General features: G+C 45.4%; 1 protein-coding gene across 6 annotated transcripts in view; it reads left to right on the forward strand.

The window, feature by feature from the left end:
• IQSEC1 (IQ motif and Sec7 domain ArfGEF 1) overlaps nt 1-27,618 on the forward strand; it is an 830,222-nt gene that overhangs the window by 177,247 nt on the left and 625,357 nt on the right. The gene's annotated exons all lie outside the window — the stretch shown is intronic.

Here is a 27,618-nt window from a genome sequence, read left to right on the forward strand (position 1 = left end):
GTTCACACTGAGGAATTGACGAGGAATTATTTTGGTCAGGAAAATCTTCAAATCTGCTATCTTCTGCTTGGCGATAAATTGGTGCAGAATTTGAAGATTAATTTGACGCAACATTTTTAAGAGTAAATCTTGAGGAGAATCAGTACTACAACCACCAATGGGCTGGCTCTTAATTCTCATGTAGACTCCGCTCGTCGATACAGCCAGTGTCATCTGCCACATAGGTTGGAGGATTAACATCCAGCAGCGCTGCTACCACAATTGAGTGTTACAACAGACACGTTCCTTTCTTCTGCATGCTACGAGTCGTATGAAGTCTCAAGTAGACAAGAAAAGACGTTCTCCTCCCAAGTACTCTCCTAGTGACAAAGTCTGGTTGTCAGCAAAATATATCCGCTTCAAAGTACCCAGTTATAAACTGGGCCCTCACTATCTAGGTCACTATAAAATCAAGAAACTGTTAAATCCCATGGCCTATTCCCTCCATCTGCCCTCCTCTCTCCGGATCCCAAATTCCTTCCATGTTTCCCTCTTGAAGCCTGTCATCCACAACCGCTTTTCTAAAAAAGATATCTCACCTACTCCCATCTCTGGTACCTCTGATGTTTTTGTTGTTAAAGGAATTTGGACTCCAAGTTTATCAGAGGAAAACGCTTTTTTCTTGTAGATTTGGAAGGATTCGGTCCGGAGGAGAGAGCCAGAGGAAAATATCCTAGATTGTGACCTTCTCGGTAAATTTTTGAACTGCAAAAGGAGAGGAGACCAAAGGAGGGTGGTACTGTTACACAATGCACTCCAGCCATTTGCGCTGGCCGTGAGCGCATTGCTCCCCTCTCCCCTGCTGCCAGCGTGGCTGGGATTTGCATCACGGGACGTGCCCACGTGCGAGTCCCAGCCCGTCACTTACCAAGGTCCTCCGAAGCCTCCTCCACTGTGTCTCAGCTCCGGCACGCGTGTTCCCGTCTCCTAGAGTGCACACGGGCCAGAACTCTGAAATTTAAAGGGCCAGTACGCCCTTAATTATGTGTAACACCTGATACTACTCTATAAGTCCCTGCACCTCCCACACTTCCCCGACGGATATTCAGTGCCCCTAGCCTGAGATTAAGCATTTCTATTGTCTGTTGCTTTGCCCGTGTATTTGACCCTTCCGCTACATTATTTGACTACGCACCTTTTACGCCTGCCCTGACCTTCTGCTAAGTCTGACTACGCCTGTGCCTCATCCTTCTGTACCTCGTCTTGCCCAGTTACCTGTGTGGTTGAGTCGTTTCGGGGGTAGCGACCTGGGTGTCGCCTGTCGCAGCAAGCCCATCCTGCCTTGTGGCGGGCTCTAGACTCCGCTCCCCGATACGGCCCGTGTCATCTGCCGCACAGGTTGGGGGATCCACATCCAGCAGCGCTACTACCACCACCATGAGTGTTACAAAAACTTTAAAAAATGGTTTAAAAAGTTGCTTTGTATAATCATATTGCGGGATATTTATCAAAACCTGTGCAGAGGAAGCATTGCCCAGTTGCCCATAGCAACCAATCAGATCGCTTCTTTCATTTTGCAGAGGCCTTGTTAAAAATGAAAGAAGCGATCTGATTGGTTGCTATGGGCAACTGGGCAACTTTTCCTCTGGACAGGTTTTGATAAATCTCCCCCATTGATTCTGTCTAAATTTTTTTCACCTAAATGGCTTTGTTAGAGCTCATTTTTGTGGAGTAGATGGGACTTTCAGAATGGGATGCTATTGTCTACTATTTTTGTGAATTCCCTGGCTACGCCAATACTGTATATCCAGTTTAGCTATTTGAACTTTGTGCTTTATTATAATGTATCTAGTTTTTCTTTAGTACAGATGCAGTTTAATTAAAAAAAAAAAAAAACCTGAATGTGAAGTTTAAATAAGACATATTTGTAAGGGTAAATGGGTGAATACTTTGGATATTTAAATTTGTGGCATTTGAAGTTGATAACACTTGCAAATGTGAAATCACAATGTATTTCCCAAGGTGCATTTGAGTTGTGATGGATGTTTTCTATAACAGCAAATAATATGTGCTCTTTAATCTTACCCGTGGGGCAAAGGATTATCTACATATTTACAAACCAATATACAACATTCAAAACACCAACAATCCTCAAGCTAACATTAGCTTACAAAAATAACTTTCTCTTTCATAGTGACTGAGTCAAGGCATACACAAAGGGATATTTCACCCAGTTCGACAGAAGGTCAGATTTCGAGACATTTCAGATCTTAAGATCTTATGTCACCATAGTAACAGTTCTAATTCTTTTTTACATGCGCCACATCAGTATATTAAAGCCGATCATTCATCAGACTATGCTGCCCAGCCACCCTTCTCATCGATGATTGACGGGCTGCCATGTATACAGATATACAGCAGCCAGCTGTCAGTCACCACTAGGAGAGGCAAGGGGAATGTGCTCTATGTGAATACACTGGATTCATAAACCGTTTGGCCGCTGTGCTATCTGATCATTCCTATTAGCCAAACAGAACAATATTTTATGCCATCTTGGTTAGTAGGAGAGCGTATCTGTTCCCATTCTAAGCTGCCCTTATTGCAGCATAATCTGATGACATATCTGCTTTAAAGTGTACATGCCATCTAAAAAAAAAATTTGACTTATCTCTGTGACTTGTGATGTCAAAAGTGATGTTCAGTTGAAGTCTCATTGTAGAGACCCCCCCCCCCCATTACTAGAACAAGCAGGGCGAAGCACATGGCAGCCCACTTTACTCCTCAGCTCACAACAATCTCCATTCAGCTTTACTAGATGCCCCCATTACAATTCTAAGGGGTCTTCTAGTAAAGCTAAATGGAGATTGCTGTGAGCTGGGGAGTGAAGTGTGCTTTAAATCCCGGGTACACTTTAAGGCTTTAAAGTGCCTGCAATAGTCATGTTGGCAAATGTTTGAATAATTGTAAGTAAAGGTCAACAATAATGCAAAGATTTCTCCAGGAGCAGTTGAACATTCTAATATATCTGAATGTTCTTCTCTTAAAGTGGACCTTGGGTCGTTTCTAAAAACGCAATGTAGTGGTAAGTAAAGATTCCTTAGTGGGGGCTGATCATATACCTTTCTCGGTTATGGGATGTTTTATTTCCATGTTATACATTTCTGAAAAACCATAAAAAGTTTTTTGATCAGCTCCCTATGTAATCTATACATACCACTACATTAAATTTTTTGAAATAACCACAGGTCCCCTAGTAGAATGTGTTGGTAAAGTCAATAAGTTGGTAAAATCATTACAACTTTAACAAGTTGAATATTAAAGTGGAACTGTCACTTCCCTATGAGGGGAGGAAAGGGCAGGAACCATTAGTTAGGGCATTAGGAAATGTTCAGGGCTCCATGCTGGGAGGGGGTCATGGAGGGTAGGAGGCGCACCACTGCAAGAGTTGGCCGGCCCCTCCAACTGTTTGCCGAAATGACCAGACAGCACTTTAACTTTCAAGTTTGTTGAATATATATTTTTGTAACTTACTTTATACCTTTATGTCTAAGAAAACCCCCAGCAGAGACATGAAATCATAACTATAAACCTAGCACAAATTATATTATTGTTCTTCATTTCAGTGCAACCTCTCGCTTGCGTTTTAGAAAAGAATAATCTGTCTGCTGTCTGTCATCTCTATTATAGGGATCACTATAGCCAGTAACCCTGAAAACTACCTTCTCCAGCATCACAAATATAAGTGTGCCAGATCACAATCACATCTGTCAATAGCGATAGTTATAGAGTTCTAAACTCTTAAAATCATGCCAGATTGCCACAAATGCAAGTGTAGAGTGCTGAATAAGGGAATGAACGTCACAGTATACAAACTACAGTCTACTGCAGGGAGGGGAAGATATGAGGGGTGGATTATAGCCTTACCTCATCTGCTAAGAACAACTTATAGTACTGCCATTATCTTATGCATCCGATAACTAATGGGGCCAACTCAGACACCAGTACTACAATGCTCACATTAATGTACCTACACAGGAATAATTCTTACGTATGTCTTTTATTGTGGGTATTATTCAGGTTCTGTAATTTAATATACCACCATAAGGAAAATGACTAAAGTAAAGTGGTAGCAGAATAATTCAGCAATCAGCTTCCAAGTCTCCTACTTGGATTGAAACATTCACTTTAAGGGAATGCCACTTGGAATAAGTGGTGTGAGAGCTGCTTTGCATATCCTTTCTTCCCAGTGCATAGATACTGTATATACTCGAGTATAAGCCGACTTGAATATAAGCCGAGGCCCCTAATTTCACCCCAAAAACCCAGGAAAAGTTATTGACTCGACTATAAGCCTAGGGTGGGAAATACATCACCCCCCCCCTGTCATCATCCAGATCCCCATCATTAACACCCCCGTCATCATCACCCCCTGTCATCATCCAGACCCCTGTCATCATCTCCCCCCCTTCATCATCACCGCCTGTCAATCCATTCATCAGTGGTCTTCAACCTGCGGACCTCCAGATGTTGCAAAACTACAACTCCCAGCATGCCCGAACAGCGATCTGGAGGTCCGCAGGTTGAAGACCACTGCGGCCTTCGTCATCATCCAGACCCCCCTTTAAGTTTTCTACTCCCCTCCCCTCGGTGGGAAGGAAGGGTTAGCTGGTCCAGGCCATCTATGCTGCAGGGACTGTCCGGTGGGGAGGGTTAGTTGTTCCGGGCTGTCCATTTTCACCGGGAGGCCCTCTTCTCCGGGCCAGCCCCGGACTAGTGACGTTGCCTTGACGATGACGCACAGGGACGTTCATGTGCAGGTACGTCTGCTGCGTGCATACGTCCCTGTGTGTCGTCGTCAAGGCAGCATCACTAGCAGAGAAGAGGGCCTCCCGGTGAAGATGGACATCCCGGAACGACTAACCCTCCCCACCGGACGGTCCCTGCAGCATAGATGGCCCTGACCAGCTCACCCTTCCTTCCCACCCAGGGGAGGTGAGTAGAAAACTAAAGGGGGGTCTGGATAATGACTAAGGCCGCAGTGGTCTTCAACCTGCGGACCTCCAAATTACAACTCCCAGCATGCCCGGACAGCCGATGGCTGAAGAAGGGCTTGACAGGTGGAGAGTTCACTCGAGTATAAGTCGAAGGTGGTGTTTTCAGCACGAAAAATCGTGCTGAAAAACTCAGCTTATACTCGAGGTACATTGTAAAGTCAATGGAAATAGTAATTGGTAGTAACGTGCACAGGCATCTCACATAGCGGGATAATAAACATAGCAATGCCATAGTTATTGGCTAGGAGCCATAGGATTTCACAGCACATGGATATTAAAAACAGCATCATAATAGAACAATAATACACACCGTGACATCACAATGAAGTTATTTCTGAGTACACCTATTTTAAATGGGGCACAGGGGCAGTAAACACAGTTAAAAATGTTAATGATAATACAAACTGTTACGTCACAGTGCAAGGACAATAGCAAAAAACATATGTCACAGTACAGACAATAAATACTACTTTTTTTATGTGCAAAAGTGGTCATGGCCCCCCAAACTAGGGATCGACCAATTATCGGTATGGCCGATATTATCGGCCGATAATCACGATTTTGGGCATTATCGGTATCGGCAATTATCTTGCAGATAAGCCGATAATGCCCCGCCCCCCGCACCGCCCCCACCACACCGCGACCGCCACCCCCTCGACCCGCCGCACCGCCGACCCACCGCACCCCCCACCGTGATGCTAGGCGGTATACCGGTATGGATTTTTTCCCATACCGCTATACCGGTCGGGCCCCTCCCCCACCCTCCCAGTCAATAAAAAAATTAAACTTACCCGTAATGGGGGTGGTCCATGCCATCCATCCATCGTTCCTGTAGCGTCCGGGGGCGTTCCGGGTGGAGGGTGGTCCGGTCCGGGCTGTCCTTCTTCTCCCACGGTCTTCTCCTCCACTCCGGGCAGGCTCCGGCCTAGTACGCTGCATAGACGCAGCTACGCCGTGACGTCAGGTGCGTCGCTGCGCACGGGCGTCACTGCGCAGCGGCGTCTATGCAGCGTACTAGGCCGGAGCCTTCCCGGAGTGGAGAAGATGACCGCCGGAGAAGAAGGACAGCCCGGACCGGACCACCCTTCACCCGGAACGCCCCCGGACGCTACAGGAATGATGGATGGATGGCCCACCCTGACAGGTAGGGGGAGAGAAGCGGGTGGCGGCGGCGGCCTATGGCCCCGCAAAAGCCACTGCAGATCATTGATTTAAAGCGCCCTGTTACGCCGAGCGCTCCGGGTCCCCGCTCCTCCCCGGAGCGCTCGCTTCACTCTCTCCGCTGCAGCGCTCCGGTCACGTCCTCTGACCCGGGGCGCTGCGATCCCGCTGCCAGCCGGGATGCGATTCGCGATGCGGGTAGCGCCCGCTCGCGATGCGCACCCCGGCTCCCCTACCTGACTCGCTCCCCGTCTGTTCTGTCCCGGCGCGCGCGGCCCCGCTCCCTAGGGCGCGCGCGCGCCGGGTCTCTGCGATTTAAAGGGCCACTGCGCCGCTGATTGGCGCAGTGGTTCCAATTAGGGTAATCACCTGTGCACTTCCCTATATTACCTCACTTCCCTTGCACTCCCTTGCCGGATCTTGTTGCCTTAGTGCCAGTGAAAGCGTTCCTTGTGTGTTCCTTGCCTGTGTTTCCAGACCTTCTGCCGTTGCCCCTGACTACGATCCTTGCTGCCTGCCCCGACCTTCTGCTACGTCCGACCTTGCTTCTGCCTACTCCCTTGTACCGCGCCTATCTTCAGCAGCCAGAGAGGTGAGCCGTTGCTAGTGGATACGACCTGGTCACTACCGCCGCAGCAAGACCATCCCGCTTTGCGGCGGGCTCTGGTGAAAACCAGTAGTGGCTTAGAACCGGTCCACTAGCACGGTCCACGCCAATCCCTCTCTGGCACAGAGGATCCACTACCTGCCAGCCGGCATCGTGACACGCCCGCTTTAAATCAATGATCTGCAGCGGTGTCGCAGGGGGTTAAATAGCCGATAACTTATACCGGAATATCGGTATAAGTTATCGGCTATCGGCCCTAACCTGCACCGATTATCGGTATCGGCCCTAAAAAAACGATATCGGTCGATCCCTACCCCAAACCCTAGGTTTTAGGTGTGTCTGTAACCTCCAAATCCCCTATAGTTATGTTCTTGCTGCTGCTGTTGTTCGCAATATCACAATACAATTAAAGGGCCTCATAGGAGTGTCAGTGCTGTACACGTGACGTAAACATTATAACCAGTCATGACAATGAATCGGTAGAGTATGTGACCATTGAGTTACTTGTGGAATTGCTGTGATCGGTAATAACTCATGTAGTGTTTAGGAGGTATTAGCCCCTCTATATAAAACCATTTCAGTTTGTCTATATCTTGAGCATGTCCAGCAAGGATGCCCTGCTTCAGCTCAAGTTGCAGCATTGGGATTGAGGTCAGGACTCCGAGTTGGCCTTTGTAAAATACAGAATTGCTTCTGATTGATCCTCTCTGCTGTTGATTTACTTCTGTCCTTTGGGTTATGTTCATGTCAAATGCCTCAACATTTTTTCAGTTCTGTATCACAGATAGACATGGTGCCGTTCTACTGTATATAATGGCCTGATATAACACGGACACTTGTAAATAATTGAAGCTGTAAGTTAACACACTTCTCTTCCATAAAGTACTGTGAAATCAGCTTTATCAGGGTTGTTTTTCCTCTTTTGTGGTAGAGTTATTAGGCATTAAAATGTTAATTATATTACAAAGGCGAAATGTTTTTGCAGTGATATTTTAAATAACCAATGCTATAAGCCCCCATTTGTAAATTATGTTTGTTTTTTAAATCATTATCAATATGTAGATTTTTTTTACTGGTGGCGTACATAGCAGAAAGAAAGCCCCGATCAAATATCATTCTCAGCCTCCTTTTATGTTGTCTGATTTCAACCCCCAGGACAGAAAGGTCTGGTTGGTAGTGCTCTGCCCTCTGCTCCCGGCAGTACCGTGTTTTGCATTGCGGGACGTGCCCGTATGCGAACTCCGGACTGCCGCTTACCTTCCGCCCCGTCCTCTTCTGTCCCCGCTGGACCTTCTCCTCACGTTGCGGGGTGCGCTCGCTTGCGAGCCCCGCTCTGTTCCTCTCCTGCCCGTCTCTGCCAGCACGTGCGTCCCTTTTCTAAATTTAAAGGGCCGGTGCACCAATAATTAGTGCTTGTCCCAAACCAACCCTATTTAGTTCCAACACTTCCTCCTGTTCCCTGCCCTTGTGTTTAGCATTTATTATCAAAATGTTTGTATGAAATTACATTGATCTAAAGTACTGCCAACTTAAGCTTAACCCCTTAAGGACCCGGGGTTTTTCCGTTTTTGCATTTTCGTTTTTTCCTCCTTACCTTTAAAAAAATCATAACTCTTTCAATTTTGCACCTAAAAATCCCTATGATTGCTTATTTTTTGTGCCAGCAATTCTAATTTGTAATGACATCAGTCATTTTATCCAAAAATATACAGCGAAACGGAAAAAAGATCATTGTGCAACAAAATTGAAAAAAAACTGCCGTTTTGTAACTTTTGGGGGCTTCCGTTTCTACGTAGTACATTTTTTGGCAAAAATTACACCATATCTTTATTCTGTAGGTCCATACGATTAAAATGATACCCTACTTACATAGGTTTGATTTTGTCATACTTCTGGAAGAAATCATAACTACATGCAGGAAAATGTATACGTTTAAAATTGCCATCTTCTGACCCCTATAACTTTTTAATTTTTCCGCGTACGGGGTGGTATGAAGGCGCATTTTGATCTGAAGTTTTTAGCGGTACCATTTTTGTATTGATCGGACTTTTTGATCGCTTTTTATTCATTTTTTCATGACATAAAAAGTGACCAAAAATACACTATTTTGGACTTTGGAATTTTTTTGCGCGTACACCATTGACCCTGCAGTTTAATTAATTATATATTTATTATAATTTGGAATTTCCGCACGCAGCGATACCACATATGTTTATTTTTATTTACACAGTTTTTTTTTTTTAAATGGGAAAAGGGGGGTGATTCAAACTTTTATTAGGGGAGGTGTTAAATGATCTTTATTCGCTTTTTTCACTTTTTTTTTTTTGCAGTGTTATAGCTCCTATAGGGACCTATAACACTGCACACACTGATCTTTTACATTGATCTCTGGTTTCTCATAAGAAACCAGTGATCGATGATTCTGCCGCTTGATTGCTCATGCCTGGATCTCAGGCACTGAGCAGTCATTCGGCGATCGGACAGCATGGAGGCAGGTAGGGGCCCTCCAGCTGTCATGTAAGCTGTTTGGGAATGCCGCGATTTCGTCGCGGCGATTCCGAACAGCTCCCTGAGCTAACCGGCATTGTTTTACTTTCACTTTAGACGAGGCGTTCAACTTTGAACGCCGCATCTAAAGGGTTAATATTGCGCAGCACCGCGATCAATGCCGCGCGCTATTAGCCACGGGTCCCGGACGTTGTTAGAGGCTGGGCCCGACCTGCCGTGGCCCCGCGTTATAGAACGGGAGCGGACTCATGACAAACCGGTACATCATGGGTCCTTAAGAGGTTAAAAGGGTACTCTGGTGAAATTATTATTATTATTTTTTTTTTAATCAACTGGTTACAGAAAGTTAAACGGATTTATAAATTACTTCAATTTAAAAATCTTAACCCTTCCAGTACTTATCAGCTGCTGTATGCTCCAAAGGAAGTTGAGTTGTTCTTTTCAGTCTGACCACAGTGCTCTCTGCTGACACCTCTGTCCATGTCAGGAATTGTCCAGAGTAAGAGCAAATGCCCATAGCACACCTCTCCTGCTCTGGACAGTTCATGACTTTGACAAAGGTGTCAGCAGAGAGCACTGGAAATAACTACTCAACTTCTTCTATAGTATACAGCAGCTGATAAGTACTGGATGGATTACGATTTTTTAATAGAAGTAATTTACAAATCTGTTTAACTTTTTGTCACCAGTTGATTTGAATTTCTAGTTTTCTGCCAGACTACCCCTTTAATGGTAGGGTTACAAGTGCCATATTTTGCTGCATATTTTCTGCAGATGATTTTGCTCCCCATTGACTTGGGTTCCTAAAGGGATATTCCCATTGTCTCAATCATGTCTCTATATGGTATTAACAGCTCTGTTTCTATCTTTGCAGATGACACCAAGCTTTGTAGCACGGTACAGTCTATAGAGGATGTGCATAAGTTACAAGATGACTTGGATAGACTAAGTGTCTGGGCATCCACTTGGCAAATGAGGTTCAATGTGGATAAATGTAAAGTTATGCATCTGGGTACTAATAACCTGCATGCATCGTATGTCTTAGGGGAGATTAAACTGGCAGAGTCACTGGTAGAGAAGGATCTGGGTGTACTTGTAGATCACAGACTACAGAATAGCATGCAATGTCAGGCTGCTGCTTCCAAAGCCGGCAGGATATTGTCATGGATCAAAAGAGGCATGGACTCAAGGGACAGGGACATAATACTCCCCCTTTATAAAGCATTGGTACGGCCTCACCTGGAATATGCTGTTCAGTTTTGGTCGCCTGTTCATAAAAGGGACACTGCGGAGTTGGAAAGGGTGCAGAGACGCGCGACTAAACTAATATGGGGCATGGAACATCTTAGCTATGAGGAGCGATTAAAGGAGTTACAATTGTTTAGTCTTGAGAAGAGACGTTTAAGGGGGGATATGATAAACGTATATAAGTATATAAATGGCCCATACAAAAAATATGGAGAAAAACTGTTCCAAGTTAAACTCCCCCAAAGGACGAGGGGGCAATCCCTCCGTCTGGAGAAGAAAAGGTTTAGTCTAAAGGGGCGACACGCCTTCTTTACCGTGAGGACTGTGAATTTATGGAACGGTCTACCTCAGGTACTGGTTGGTCACAGCAGGAACAATTAACAGCTTTAAAACAGGGTTAGATACATTCCTGGAACAAAATAATATTAATGCTTATGCAGAATTATAAAACTACATCCCTTTCCCTTATCCCCTTACACCCTTCCCTTCAATTCCCTGGTTGGACTTGATGGACGTATGTCTTTTTTCAACCATACTAACTATGTAACTATATGTAGAACATGGCACCATAAACACATTTGCAATTGGCTTCATTTAGCCAACTTGCCTGGTTCTGTTGATATCTCTTCTTATCTTCCCTCATGTTGGCAGCTGGGAGTGATGGTTTACCGTCCACCAACTCTGCTTTAGAATCAGTGGTGTTGTCACTCTATAGAGTGGATGGAGCTCCTGAACGTACATCCCTGCTAGGGCTTGTCTCAGCCCACTCATCTTGTCTTCTGGCATGGGCTTTACCTTGGAAGCTGTCAGACACTGAAGAAAATGACCTGCCTCTGACTCCAGCCCTGTCCACCAGCAATCCCCAGAATGTGAGCAGAAAGCAGTAGAGAGAGAGAGGTAATCAGCCAGAGAAGACAACCCTGTTAAAGGCCCAGTCAAATGTTTTGCTTTAAACATACAAAGTTATTGAAAGAACAAAAAACACTGGTATGTATTTTAATGTAGCTATACATATCATCATATCAATGCTGGCACAGTAAAGCAAGGTTCAAGAGGAAAATACAGCTGTAAGGGCTAATTCACACTTCTTATTCTATCAAGATATAGCACTACGATTCAGTATATCGGAGATAGTGACTGTAAATTGTATCCAGTGGTTTGACGGTGTGGGGCATTGGTATTACTGTAATTCCATTATATGAAGCACAAAGCAAATCAGCAACAATAACATTTCATTGCAGATTTTTTGAGGATTTTGACTTCCCCCACTGAAGTCAATAGGGTACAACTGCAGTATATCCACAACATAAGTTGACAAGCTATGGATTTCAAATGAAAGGGTTCGGAGAATCTCAGTACACAGAGCTCTTTAACTTTATATATATTAAATAAATAAATAAATATTTTAGGTATATTTAAGATGCCCTATTCATCATTTATATGAAACCGAGGGCTTAAAACTATGTACAGATAAGGGTCTATTCACAAGTACAGTATCCTGTGCACATTTGATGCACAGGATTAAAGCTGCAGATTGTGTGCAAATAAAATGTAAACTAAATGATTAAGCACAGCTTCAAACACTGTGCATCCAATATATGCAGGATACTGTACGTGTGAATACACCCTAACAAACGCTTTGTGTAATGCTATTTAGATCTATAGATGTTGACTATAGTGGTTGACAATTAAAGGGGTATTCCATGAAAAAACTGGCTTCAGAAAGTTAAACAGATTTGTAAATTACTTCTATAAAAAAAATCTTTGTCATACCAGCACTTATCAGCTGCTGAAGTTGAGTTCTTTTCTGTCCGACTACAGTGCTCTCTGCTGACACCTCTGTCTGTCTGTCTCAGGAACTATCCAGAGCAGTAGAGGTTTGCTATGGGGATTTGCTGCTACTCTGGACAGTAGGTGTCAGCAGAGAGCACTGTTGTCAGACAGAAAAGAACAACTCAACTTCAGCTTTGAATAGATTTACAAATCTGTTTAACTTTATGGAGCCAGTTGGTATAAAAAAATTTTTTTTTCATGGAATACCCCTTTAACTTTGCAAAGAAATTCCTGAATGTCCTTGCAGAGTGTTGAAGAGACATATCGGTCATGGAGTCATCTGTCACTGACAGCAAGGCTCTCCAAAGAGAAGGCAGGAGTGGTTTATTACTGTCCCTTCCTTTTGCTGTATACACATTGCCCAATGCCATATGGCTTCCTTGACTGGCAATCATCATCATCTGTGGAGGTATCTGCAGTAAACTGATAGGTCTTAGCAGCTGTACAGAGGGTGTCAGGGGGCAGTACTCTCGCTGGAACTGGGGCTAATATGTCTGTTCCAGTTATGGGGAAATCAGCCATAGTAAAAGTGTATTTAGTATGAAAATGCTCCACTAAAGTGGGACAACAATTTTTTCCAGGCTGCTGGCCTTGAAGCCTGTCAGGTTTGCTAAGCAAGCAGATTTTACACTACATCACCTGTTCCCTACAGGTAAAATGTAATGTCAGATTCCCTATAGAAGCTTTAGGGTACGTTCACATGGCGAAATATGTGTGGAATGTCCGTCCAGAGAACACAGGTGGACATTCCACACATTTGAATGTCCTGGTGGGCGCTTCCTAGGACCACTCTGAAATGCACCATCTCATAGATGGCAGTGCATTTTCAAGTGATATCTGCAGAAAGAATAGACATGTCTATTCTTTCTGTGATCACCGGAATTGTGATTTCCGCAGCAATCCACTGTGTGCACAGTGTGGCAGAGTACCATTGAAATCAATCTGCAGCGGAGTATTCTGATGGAATGCCCCAAGTACATTCCGCCATGTGAACATATCCTTATACCTTTCAATTCCATATTTGCTAGAACATCTTAAAATGTGTTTAGTCAGTCTGGAAGCAGTTAAAGGGGTACTCCCGTGGAAATCTTTTTATTTTTCATCAACTGGTGCCAGAAAGTTAAACAGATTTGTAAATTAGAGATAAATGGAAATGTGTGTGCAGCTCACAACCTTGTATCCGAGGTTGAATTGTGGTTGGCAAATCGGTCCCCATCGACTGAGTAAAATAAATTTAGAAACAAAATTTCAGCCACCCCTCAAGGATACCACCCTACTGGGTGCACAGTGAAAAAAATGGTTTGAAGACAGTTTGTTTGAACAATGCAAAAAATATTTATTACAATGCAATTATAAAATTATTCAATGAAAAAACATTTGAACAGAGCAATATTGAATATACCATAGTTGATTACCATAGAGCCCTAATGGTACATATTCATAGTAATATATGAGGCACTGCAGTTGTAAATAATATCCGGATTGTACTGTTGAACCGGCAATTTGTATATCTGGTTGTAAAGTCCTCTGTGTGGATTGGACTATAAATGCCTATAATCTCTATGGAGATGAATAATGCTCACCGTGTCCGCTGGTCCCGTACTGCGACGGGCCGAAGATGATCGGAGTAGCAGTTATACTTCACAAGCAGAGTGTTGATTTCGGCTTGGTTTGGGAGCGGTGATATAGCAGATGGCTCCCACGCCGGAGGTCCATAGCTGCGGCATGCAGCTGTTGTAATGTCGGACCCTCGCTGGCTTACTCCGGTGGAAATGCTCGTGGTGGTAGCAGCATGTAAGGCATGTAAGGTAGAATCAGAAGCAGGTGAGTGCGTCAGATGGATAGAAATCCTGGCTGGAGCAGCAAGTCTGTAGGCGGCTGGTTTAGATTAAGTCGGCAGTGCGTCTTTGGAGTGCTCTGTTCAGACAAAGTCTTAACCCTGAAACATGTCTAGGCTTAAGACTTTGTCTAAACAGAGCACTACAAAGACGCACTGCCGCCTACAGACTTGCTGCTCCAGCTAGGATTTCTATCCATCTGACGCACTCACCTGCTTCTGATTCTATCTTACATGCTGTCACCACCGTGAGCATTTCCACCGGAGTAAGCCAGCGAGGGTCCGACATTACAACAGCCGCACGCCGCAACTATGGACCTCCGGCGTGGGAGCCACCTGCTATATCACCGCTCCCAAACCAAGCCGAAATCAACGCTCTGCTTGTGAAGTATAACTGCTACTCCCATCATCTTCAGCCTGTCGCAGTACGGGACCAGCAGATACAGTGAGCATTATTCATCTCCATAGAGACTATAGGCATTTATAGTCCAATCCACACAGAGGACTTTACAACCAGATATACAAATTGCCGGTTAAACAGTACAATCCGGATACTCGGCCATTATTTACAACTGCAGTGCCTCATATATTACTATGAATATATACCATTGGGGCCCTATGGTAATCAACTATATTCAATATTGCTCTGTTCAAATGTTTTTTAATTGAATCATTTAATAATTGTATTTTAATAAATATTTTTTGCATTGTTCAAACAAACTGTCTTCAAACCATTTTTTTCACTGTGCACCCAGTAGGGTGGTATCCTTGAGGGGTGGTTGAAATTTTGTTTCTAGATTTGTAAATTCATAAAATTCATCAATCATAAAATCTTAATCCTTCCAGTACTTTTTAGGGGCTGTATACTACAGAGGAAATGTTTTTCTTTTTGGATTTTTCTTATGTCACAAGCACAGTGCTCTCTGCTGACCTCTGCTGTCCATTTTAGGAACTGTCCAGAGCAGCATATGTTTGCTATGGGGATTTTCTCCTGCTCTGGACAGTTCCTAAAATGGACAGAAGAGGTCAGCAGACAGCACCGGGGTCGTGAAATAAGAGAAATCCATAAAGAAAAACATTTCCTCTGTAGTATACAGCCCCTAAAAAGTACTGGAAGGATTTAGATTTTTTAATAGAAATCATTTACAAATCTGTTTAACTTTCTGGCTCCAGTTGATCTAAAAAAAAAGTTTTCCATGGGAGTACCCCTTTAAAGACTAGTACCCTAGAAATATTTTCATTACTGGCATATAGCTTAAAACAGATTTCAAAAGTAGCAATATGAGCTAGTACTATAAATAAGTAAATAAACCTTTGTCCTCTTGACCGATCCTCGTGAATACAAAAGAATAGGAAAACCAGATACACACAGATACATTTATCTACTAAGCTCAGAGAGCCTTTTTCATTCTGCTCATGAACTGATTTCATCTGAAGACGAATATTTAATATATAACGTTGAGTGTACTGTGCCTTAAGCCCTCGGTTTGTGAGCACCGTTACAATGTACAAAGACTTCATAAAAAGCCTAGTCTGGAAAGCTATTTTGGCAACACAATGTTTTCCCTCAAGGCCATAATATAATGTTTTATTGTAAAATCGTTGCAGCCGCTCACCCACAAATTTGTGATTTGTACGTCATTGTGAATGGTGACCCGTGTGTTTCAGTTCAGCACCGTCATATCTTATCCACAGGGTTTTATAATTAATTAAGGTTTTGTGCTTCCTTTTCATCATGGTTCATTAGAGCCAACCTCATATTACTGTGTATCCTGCGCTAATTGTGTAGATTAAAACTAAACTAATGTTGAAAACATGATTAGTGTAATGTCATATTTTCATATTAATTAGAACAAGGGAATTTAGAATCATATTTTGAAAACCTTTGTAGGCGAATTAAAAAACCTTTGTAGGCAGTTAAAAAACTAAATCGACAACTTTATAAATTACAAGGTCACCATGTAAATGTTTTATATGCTTTACCCTTTCAAAAACCAATACAGTTTTAAGTCATAATTACAAACATTATGAAAAAGAGGGAATACAAACAGGTTTCTCTAAGTGCCCTTACCCCTTTTAAATAAGTCTAGGAGAGAATTCACTCACCTTTTGGCATTACACTATGAGCACAACACCACTTTTCTTCTGGCATATAACTGCTTATATTTGTGTAGCCAGAGGCAGCCTACACCCAACCATTCCCAAGGGGCTTGGGCGGTATGTCAAAGCAGAATGGAAGATCCTAAGGAATTCTGAAAAAAACGGACATTATTTTATCCTTCGTCTGCACGTCATGCTACGAGATTGGTTTCTTGTGAAGATTCTTCTGGATATTCCTGTCACGATGCCGGCTGGCAGGTAGTGGACCCTCTGTGCCAGAGAGGGATAGGCGTGGACCGTGCTAGTGGACCGGTTCTAAGCCACTACTGGTTTTCACCAGAGCCCGCCGCAAAGCGGGATGGTCTTGCTGCGGCGGTAGTGACCAGGTCGTATCCACTAGCAACGGCTCACCTCTCTGGCTGCTGAAGATAGGCGCGGTACAAGGGAGTAGGCAGAAGCAAGGTCGGACGTAGCAGAAGGTCGGGGCAGGCAGCAAGGATCGTAGTCAGGGGCAACGGCAGAAGGTCTGGAAACACAGGCAAGGAACACACAAGGAACGCTTTCACTGGCACTAAGGCAACAAGATCCGGCAAGGGAGTGCAAGGGAAGTGAGGTAATATAGGGAAGTGCACAGGTGATTACCCTAATTGGAACCACTGCGCCAATCAGCGGCGCAGTGGCCCTTTAAATCGCAGAGACCCGGCGCGCGCGCGCCCTAGGGAGCGGGGCCGCGCGCGCCGGGACAGAACAGACGGGGAGCGAGTCAGGTAGGGGAGCCGGGGTGCGCATCGCGAGCGGGCGCTACCCGCATCGCGAATCGCATCCCGGCTGGCAGCGGGATCGCAGCGCCCCGGGTCAGAGGACGTGACCGGAGCGCTGCAGCGGAGGGAGTGAAGCGAGCGCTCCGGGGAGGAGCGGGGACCCGGAGCGCTCGGCGTAACAGTACCCCCCCCCTTGGGTCTCCCCCTCTTCTTGGAGCCTGAGAACCTGAGGAGCAGACTTTTGTCAAGGATGTTGTCCTCAGGTTCCCAGGATCTCTCTTCAGGACCACAACCCTCCCAGTCTACTAAAAAAAAATTTTTCCCTCTGACCTTTTTGGCAGCCAAAATTTCCTTGACCGAGAAGACGTCCGAGGAGCCGGAAACAGGAGTGGGAGGAACAGATTTGGGAGAAAAACGGTTGAGGACAAGTGGTTTGAGAAGAGAGACGTGAAAGGCATTAGGGATACGAAGAGAAGGAGGAAGAAGAAGTTTATAAGAGACAGGATTAATTTGACACAAAATTTTGAAAGGGCCAAGATAGCGTGGTCCCAACTTGTAGCTAGGGACACGGAAGCGGACATATTTAGCGGAGAGCCATACCTTGTCTCCAGGGGAAAAAACGGGGGAAGCTCTTCTTTTCTTATCCGCGAACCTCTTCATGCGTGAAGAAGCCTGTAAGAGAGAATTTTGGGTCTCTCTCCATATAATGGAAAGGTCACGAGAAATTTCATCCACAGCGGGCAGACCAGAGGGCAAGGGGGTAGGGAGGGGGGGAAGAGGGTGACGGCCGTACACCACGAAAAATGGGGATTTGGAGGAAGATTCAGAGACCCTGAAGTTATACGAGAATTCGGCCCATGGAAGGAGATCTGCCCAGTCATCCTGGCGGGAGGAAACAAAATGTCGCAAATAATCACCCAAGATCTGGTTAATTCTTTCTACTTGTCCATTGGATTGAGGATGATATGCAGAGGAAAAATTTAATTTAATCTTGAGTTGTTTACAGAGAGCCCTCCAGAATTTAGACACGAATTGGACACCTCTATCCGAGACAATCTGCGTAGGCAACCCGTGAAGACGAAAAATGTGTACAAAAAATTGTTTAGCCAACTGAGGTGCAGAAGGAAGACCAGGAAGAGGGATGAAATGTGCCATTTTGGAGAATCGATCAACGACCACCCAAATAACAGTGTTGCCACGGGAAGGGGGTAAATCAGTAATAAAATCCATACCAATCAGAGACCAAGGCTGTTCGGGGACAGGCAGAGGATGAAGAAAACCAGCGGGCTTCTGGCGAGGAGTCTTATCCCGGGCACAGATAGTGCAGGCTCGCACAAAGTCCCCAACATCCGTCTCCAGAGTCGGCCACCAATAGAAGCGGGAGATGAGTTGCACAGATTTCTTGATGCCCGCATGACCTGCGAGATGGGAGGAGTGACCCCATTTGAGGATTCCGAGGCGTTGGCGTGGAGAAACAAAGGTCTTTCCTGGAGGAGTCTGCCTGATGGAGGCAGGAGAAGTGGAGATCAGGCAGTCAGGTGGAATGATGTGTTGCGGAGGGAGATCAACTTCTGAGGCATCCGAGGAACGAGAGAGAGCATCGGCCCTAATGTTCTTATCGGCAGGACGAAAGTGAATCTCAAAATTAAATCGGGCAAAGAACAGAGACCACCGGGCCTGGCGAGGATTCAGCCGTTGGGCAGACTGGAGGTAGGAGAGGTTCTTGTGGTCGGTGTAGATAATAACAGGAAATCTTGATCCCTCCAGCAGATGCCTCCATTCCTCAAGTGCTAATTTAATGGCTAAAAGCTCTCGATCCCCGATGGAGTAGTTCCTCTCCGCTGGAGAGAAGGTCCTAGAGAAAAAACCACAAGTGACAGCATGCCCGGAAGAATTTTTTTGTAGAAGAACAGCTCCAGCTCCCACTGAGGAGGCATCAACCTCCAATAGGAAGGGTTTGGAAGGGTCAGGTCTGGAGAGCACGGGAGCCGAAGAAAAGGCAGACTTGAGTCGTTTAAAGGCGTTTTCTGCTTGAGGAGGCCAGGACTTGGGATCAGCATTTTTTTTGGTTAAAGCCACGATAGGAGCCACAATGGTAGAAAAATGTGGAATAAATTGCCTGTAATAATTGGCGAACCCCAAAAAGCGTTGGATAGCACGGAGTCCGGAGGGGCGTGGCCAATCTAAGACGGCAGAGAGTTTGTCTGGATCCATCTGTAGTCCCTGGCCAGAGACCAAATATCCTAGAAAAGGAAGAGATTGGCATTCAAACAGACATTTCTCAATTTTGGCATAGAGTTGGTTGTCACGAAGTCTCTGAAGAACCATACGGACATGCTGGCGGTGTTCTTCTAGATTGGCAGAAAAAATTAGGATATCGTCCAGATATACAACAACACAGGAGTATAACAGATCACGAAAAATTTCATTGACAAAGTCTTGGAAGACGGCAGGGGCATTGCACAGTCCAAAGGGCATGACCAGATACTCAAAGTGTCCATCTCTGGTGTTAAATGCCGTTTTCCACTCGTCCCCCTCTCTGATGCGGATGAGGTTATAGGCGCCTCTTAAGTCCAATTTAGTGAAGATGTGGGCACCTTGGAGGCGATCAAAGAGTTCAGAGATGAGGGGTAAGGGGTAGCGGTTCTTAACCGTGATTTTATTAAGACCGCGGTAGTCAATGCAAGGACGTAGGGAGCCATCTTTTTTGGACACAAAGAAAAATCCGGCTCCGGCAGGAGAGGAGGATTTACGGATAAAGCCCTTTTTTAGATTCTCCTGGACGTATTCGGACATGGCAAGAGTCTCTGGGGCAGAGAGAGGATAAATTCTGCCCCGGGGTGGAGTAGTACCCGGGAGGAGGTCGATAGGGCAATCATAAGGCCTGTGAGGAGGTAGAGTCTCAGCTTGTTTTTTGCAGAAAACATCCGCGAAGTCCATATAGGCCTTAGGGAGACCGGTTGCTGGAGGAACCACAGAGTTACGGCAAGGGTTACTGGGAACCGGTTTTAGACAGTTCTTGGAACAAGAGGACCCCCAATTCTTGATCTCCCCAGTAGACCAATCCAGGGTTGGGGAATGAAGTTGAAGCCAGGGAAGTCCAAGGAGAATCTCCGAGGTGCAATTGGGGAGGACCAAAAGTTCAATCCTCTCATGATGAGATCCGATGCTCATAAGAAGGGGCTCCGTGCGGAAACGTATGGTACAGTCCAATCTTTCATTATTTACACAATTGATGTAGAGGGGTCTGGCGAGACTGGTCACCGGGATGTTGAACCTGTTGACGAGAGAGGCCAGAATAAAATTTCCTGCAGATCCAGAGTCCAAGAAGGCCACTGTAGAGAAGGAGAAGGCAGAGGCAGACATCCGCACAGGCACAGTAAGACGTGGAGAAGCAGAGTAGACATCAAGGACTGTCTCACCTTTGTGCGGAGTCAGCGTACGTCTTTCCAGGCGGGGAGGACGGATAGGACAATCCCTCAGGAAGTGTTCGGTACTAGCACAGTACAGGCAGAGGTTCTCCATACGGCGTCGTGTCCTCTCTTGAGGTGTCAGGCGAGACCGGTCGACCTGCATAGCCTCCACGGCGGGAGGCACAGGAACAAATTGCAGGGGACCAGAGGAGAGAGGAGCCGAGGAGACGAAACGCCTCGTGCGAACAGAGTCCATATCTTGGCGGAGTTCCTGACGCCTTTCAGAAAAACGCATGTCAATGCGAGTGGCTAGGTGAATAAGTTCATGTAGATTAGCAGGAATTTCTCGTGCGGCCAGAACATCTTTAATGTTGCTGGATAGGCCTTTTTTGAAGGTCGCGCAGAGGGCCTCATTATTCCAGGACAATTCTGAAGCAAGTGTACGGAATTGTACGGCATACTCGCCAACGGAAGAATTACCCTGGACCAGGTTCAACAGGGCAGTCTCAGCAGAAGAGGCTCGGGCAGGTTCCTCAAAGACACTTCGGATTTCCGAGAAGAAGGAGTGTACAGAGGCAGTGACGGGGTCATTGCGGTCCCAGAGCGGTGTGGCCCATGACAGGGCTTTTCCGGACAGAAGACTGACTACGAAAGCCACCTTAGACCTTTCAGTGGGAAACAGGTCCGACATCATCTCCAGATGCAGGGAACATTGGGAAAGAAAGCCACGGCAAAACTTAGAGTCCCCATCAAATTTATCCGGCAAGGATAAGCGTATCCCAGGAGCGGCCACTCGCTGCGGAGGAGGTGCAGGAGCTGGCGGAGGAGATGACTGCTGAAGCTGTGGTAGCAACTGTTGTAGCATAACGGTCAGTTGAGACAGCTGTTGGCCTTGTTGCGCTATCTGTTGTGACTGCTGGGCGACCACCGTGGTGAGGTCAGCGACAACTGGCAGAGGAACTTCAGCGGGATCCATGGCCGGATCTACTGTCACGATGCCGGCTGGCAGGTAGTGGACCCTCTGTGCCAGAGAGGGATAGGCGTGGACCGTGCTAGTGGACCGGTTCTAAGCCACTACTGGTTTTCACCAGAGCCCGCCGCAAAGCGGGATGGTCTTGCTGCGGCGGTAGTGACCAGGTCGTATCCACTAGCAACGGCTCACCTCTCTGGCTGCTGAAGATAGGCGCGGTACAAGGGAGTAGGCAGAAGCAAGGTCGGACGTAGCAGAAGGTCGGGGCAGGCAGCAAGGATCGTAGTCAGGGGCAACGGCAGAAGGTCTGGAAACACAGGCAAGGAACACACAAGGAACGCTTTCACTGGCACTAAGGCAACAAGATCCGGCAAGGGAGTGCAAGGGAAGTGAGGTAATATAGGGAAGTGCACAGGTGATTACCCTAATTGGAACCACTGCGCCAATCAGCGGCGCAGTGGCCCTTTAAATCGCAGAGACCCGGCGCGCGCGCGCCCTAGGGAGCGGGGCCGCGCGCGCCGGGACAGAACAGACGGGGAGCGAGTCAGGTAGGGGAGCCGGGGTGCGCATCGCGAGCGGGCGCTACCCGCATCGCGAATCGCATCCCGGCTGGCAGCGGGATCGCAGCGCCCCGGGTCAGAGGACGTGACCGGAGCGCTGCAGCGGAGGGAGTGAAGCGAGCGCTCCGGGGAGGAGCGGGGACCCGGAGCGCTCGGCGTAACAATTCCTTTTTGCTTATTTTAAATTATAAGAATTTTTGGATTGTTCCTCATCGTGTAACTTTAGCTTTATCTTTAAAGGGAACCAAGTGTCAGATTGTAGCATATATCTCACTTGACAACGTGTTATATATGCTAACATTTTTATCCTTACCATCCCTGGGGGATGTTTTTGCCCCCAGGGATATTGAAGATATGACATTATAAAGTCCCTCGAGCTGCCCGTATGTAGTCCCCTTAGCGGGGACTTATACTTACCAGGTCCTGTCGCTCCGGCCGTGGCCCCGCCCCCTTGGCTTTGATGGCCCATGTCATCGCTCTGCTCCCTAAGCAGAGGGAGCAGAGCCGTGACGCAGGCTGTCAATCAAGCCGAGGGGGTAGGACTATGGCTAGAGCAACGGGATCCGTTAAGTATAAGTCCCCGCCAAGGGGACTACATACAGCCAGCCGGGGGGACTTTATAACTTCATATCTTCAATGTCTCTGGGGGGATGTGAGGATAAAGATAAGTTGTTATGTGATATATATGCTATAATCTCCTGCTTGGTTCCCTTTAACATTTTTAGCATATTTCTTTGTGTTAAAGTGATTGTGCCATTTTGTAAAGTTATCACTGGGGCCTCCTCCGCGATCTCAAGAACAGGGACCCGATTAGAATGAAACAGTGGGTCAAGCATGCATGTTGCAGCTCCATTTATTCTCTGTGAATACAGTACCTGCCACTCCATTCTAACCGAGACTGCAGTCTCCATTCTCAAGATCTATTCTATATCTTTTTTACCATGTGGTGAATTCACCATGAAAAGCTTCCTACAAATACAGTACATAAAAAGAGGCTGTAACAGATGCCTAATATAGGTATCCTTTACTCAGGGGCAATTGTGGCATCTGTTTAAGAATGAAAAGATTATTATGTGTATGTCTAAAGGATGTTTGTTACTGTATAGCACCCGACATCCTTTGGGTAAATGCAGAATAGGCCTCTTTGCTAAGAATTTTTAACCTGAAAATTTGCTTTCAACCACGTGTCTCCATCTTGCTGTTTTTTGGCCTATACTGACAAATGTCAGTCAGACAGAGGACAAAAGTGGACAGTCTTTCGGCCTTAGTTTAACTAATAGATCCTTATGGAGATGCTAAGGCCATGTTCAATTGCCATGCAGAATTCCACCAAAGAATTCTTCTGCCCGAAATTAAATGCCCATAGACTTTAATGGGATGCTGCTGTCCCATCCGCTGCGGAAATTCTGCAATCTGAAAAATGTTAAGATCAGCCTCTAATTTTGCAAAATTCTGCACTGGAATTCCATTTTGTGTTTTGATAACACAGAATATGGCTGAAATTCCAGCGAAATCTCACAATTCTGTGCAGGAACCTTTGTGGAATGAAAATTGTGCGGAATTGTAGAGATTCCAACTTCTGAACATGGCCTAAGGCTGGGTTTACACTACATAATTTACTCTACTTAATTTCCTCTAAAAAATAGACTTCGTCAGGAGTTTCGATTTTCATCAATGGGGCTTTGTTTCCACATGGAAATTTTGCTTGGATCTGCCTCAAATTACTTGAATGCCATGGTTTTTGCATGGAGAAGAAGAAATTCTGTATTGTGAACCCAGCCTTGGTGTGTATAATGGAGCTTTCTGGGTGTCTTCACCCATGATGTACAGTCAGGTCATTAAATATCCATATAAAGGTCCATCAACACAATTCTAACATTTTTGGCTCTGTACACCACCAAAATGGGGGTGTACACTTGTTCAGGGACCGAAAGTAATGGGACAATTGGCTTCTCAGCTGTCCCATGGCCAGGTGTGTGTTATTCCCTCATTATCCCAATTACAATGAGCAGACAAAAGGTCCAGAGTTCATTTCAAGTATGCTATTGGCATTTGGAACCTGTTGCTGTCAACTCTCAAGATGAGATCTAAAGAGCTGTCAGCTATCAGTGAAGCAAACCATCATTAGACCGAAAGAACAAAATAAACCCATCAGAGAGATATGTAAAACAATAGGCGTGGCCAAAACAACTGTTTGAAACATTCTTTAAAAGAAGGAACGCATCGGTGAGCGCAGCAACTTCATAAGACCCGAAAGACCAAGGAAAACAACTGTGGAGGATGACCGAATAATTCTTTCCCCGGTGAAGAAAACCCCCTTCACAACAGTTGGCCAGATCAAGAACACTCTCCAGGAGGTAGGTGTATGTGTGTCAGAGTCAACAATCAAGAGAAGACTTCACCAGAGTGAATACAGAGGATTCACCACAAGATGGAAACCATTGGGGAGCCTCAAAAACAGGAAGGCCAGATTAGAGTTTGCCAAACGACATCTAAAAAAGCCTTCACAGTTCTGGAACAGCATCCTATGGACAGATGAGACCAAGATCAACTTGTACCAGAGGGAAGAGAAGAGTATGGAGAAGGAAAGGAACTGCTCATGATCCTAAGCATACACCTCATCAGTGAAGCATGGTGGTGGTAGTGTCATGGCATAGTGGTCATGTATGGCTGCCAATGGAACAGCTTCTCTTGTATTTATTGATGATTAGTGTTGAGCGCGAATATTCGAAATGCAAATTTTTACCACAAATATCGGCACTTTGCGATTTCGCAAATATTTAGAATATAGTGATATATATTCCTAATCCCGAATATTCGTGTTTTTTATGTGAATATTTATGCACATTAATGCAAATATTTATGTGAATATCGGCACTTCCAGACTGGACACTGATCCCTCCCTTCTTTTAGGTGAAAGATATAATTGCGCATGAGCACTATGCGAATTTCATTACGAATTTTCGCATGAAAAAAAAACTAACAGTGAATATGCGAATTTTGCGAACATAGGACAAATATTCATTCATATAGTTATAAATATATAAAATATTGCGAATTTGAATGTAGCCCCTGCCACTCATCACTATAGATGATGTGACTTCTGACAAAAGAAGCAGGATGAATTATGAAGTGTTTCGGGCAATATTATCTGCTCATATTCAGCAAAATGCTTCATAACTCATTGGACGGTGCTTCACAGTGCAGATGGACAATGACCCAAAGCAAACTGCAAAAGCAACCAAAGAGTTTTTTTTAAGGAAAAGAAGTGGAATGTTATGCAATGGCCAAGTCAATCACCTGACCTGAATCCGATTGAGCATTCATTTCACTTTCTGAAGACAAAACTGAAGGGAAAATGCCCCAAGCAGGAACTGAAGACAGTTGCAGTAGAGGCCTGGCAGAGCATCACCAGGGATGAAACCCAGCAATGTCTGCCGATGTCTATGCATTCCAGACTTCAGGCTGTAATTGACTGCAAAAGATTTGCAACAAAGTTTTAAAAATTGAAAGTTTAATTTAATGATTATTATTCTGTCCCATTACTTTTGGTCCCTTAACAAGTGGGAGGCACATATGCAAACTATTGTAATTTCTACACCGTTCACCTGATTTCGATGTAAATACCCTCAAATTAAAGCTGACAGTCTGCAGTTAAAGCACATCTAGTTCATTTCATTTCAAATCCATTGTGGTGGTGTATAGAACCAAAAATGTTAGAATTGTGTTGATGTTCCAATATTAATGAATCTGACTGTAAGATGCAATATGCAGGGAAGCTTGGTAGCAGGTGTTCAGTTTCCATGCACCACTTCATTACATGGTATACCCTGAAATCAATGGACTGTTCATGCAAGGCTTTGGCTGCAAAGTGATTTTAGCTGTGACAAGGGTCACACAACCAAAAACCTCTGTGTTTCTCTGCAGTGATCCTGCTGAATCGCACTCGCAAGTGTCCTTGACAGTTAACCCACAGTTTCAAGAAATCAATCTCAGTCAAAAGTGCAAAATACAGGCGATTAGGATTTTTCAATGGATACTGCACGCAACACTCACTGTTTTGAAATGTGCAACAGTTACAAGGCTATAAAAAAATAAATTTTAGCTTAGCTCTTGGATTTAGTGCTTTTGTCTATAGAAAGGCAATTGCAACCCCATCCCACTATTGTACTGTTTAGGAGTAAAATTTATAATTCACTTTAGAGCCAAAATATAACCCTCCTATGCTGCTGTACAGAACACTGGTGAGACCTCACTTGGAGTATTGTGCACAGTACTGGAGACCGTATCTCCAGAAGGATTAAGATACTCTAAAGCAGGGGTGTCCAACTCAAATTCATCAGGGGCCGCATCAGCAGTTTGACACCCTCAAAGGCCCGGTTGTATCTGTAGGACCCCTCCCCCCCCCCACATACCGTATATGCCGGCATATAAGACGACTGGGTGTATAAGACGACCCCCAACTTTTACAGTTAAAATGTAGAGTTTGGGATATACTCGCCATATAAGACTACCCCTCCTACCGCAATGTACAGTACCTTGTAGTTCCCCCCACATTAGGTAGGCAGCATGTTCCCCCACATTAGTAGGCAGCATGTTCCCCCACATTAGGTTGGCAGTATAGTTCCTCCCACATTAGGTAGGCAGTATAGTTCCCCCACATTAGGTAGGCAGCATGTTCCCCCACATTAGTTGGCAGCATGTTCCCCCACATTAGGTTGGCAGTATAGTTCCCCCCACATTACATTAGGTTGGCAGTATAGTTCCCCCCACATTAGGTTGTCAGTATAGTTCCCCCCACATTAGGTTGGCAGTATAGTTCCCCCCACATTAGGTTGGCAGTATAGTTCCCCCCCACATTAGGTAGGCAGTATAGTTCCCCCACATTAGGTAGGCAGCATGTTCCCCCACATTAGGTTGGCAGTATAGTTCCCCCCACATTAGGTAGGCAGTATAGTTCCCCCCACATTAGGTAGGCAGCAAGTTCCTCCACATTAGTTGGCAGCATGTTCCCCCACATTAGGTTGGCAGTATAGTTCCCCCCACATTAGGTTGGCAGTATAGTTCCCCCCACATTAGGTTGGCAGTATAGTTCCCCCCACATTAGGTTGGCAGTATAGTTCCCCCCACATTAGGTAGGCAGTATAGTTCCCCCCACATTAGGTAGGCAGCATGTTCCCCCACATTAGTTGGCAGCATGTTCTCCCACATTAGGTTGGCAGTATAGTTCCCCCCACATTAGGTTGGCAGTATAGTTCCCCCCCACATTAGGTTGGCAGTATAGTTCCCCCCCACATTAGGTTGGCAGTATAGTTCCCCCCCACATTAGGTTGGCAGTATAGTTCCCCCACATTAGGTTGGCAGTATAGTTCCCCCCACATTAGGTAGGCAGTATAGTTCCCCCCACATTAGGTAGGCAGCATAGTTCCCCCCACATTAGGTTGGCAGTATAGTTCCCCCCACATAAGGTTGGCAGTATAGTTCCCCTCACATTAGGTAGGCAGTATAGTTCCCCCCACATTAGGTAGGCAGCATGTTCCCCCACATTAGTAGGCAGCATGTTCCCCCACATTAGGTTGGCAGTATA

This window comes from Hyla sarda, chromosome 6 (genome assembly GCF_029499605.1).
Source record: "Hyla sarda isolate aHylSar1 chromosome 6, aHylSar1.hap1, whole genome shotgun sequence".
NCBI lineage: Eukaryota > Metazoa > Chordata > Amphibia > Anura > Hylidae > Hyla > Hyla sarda.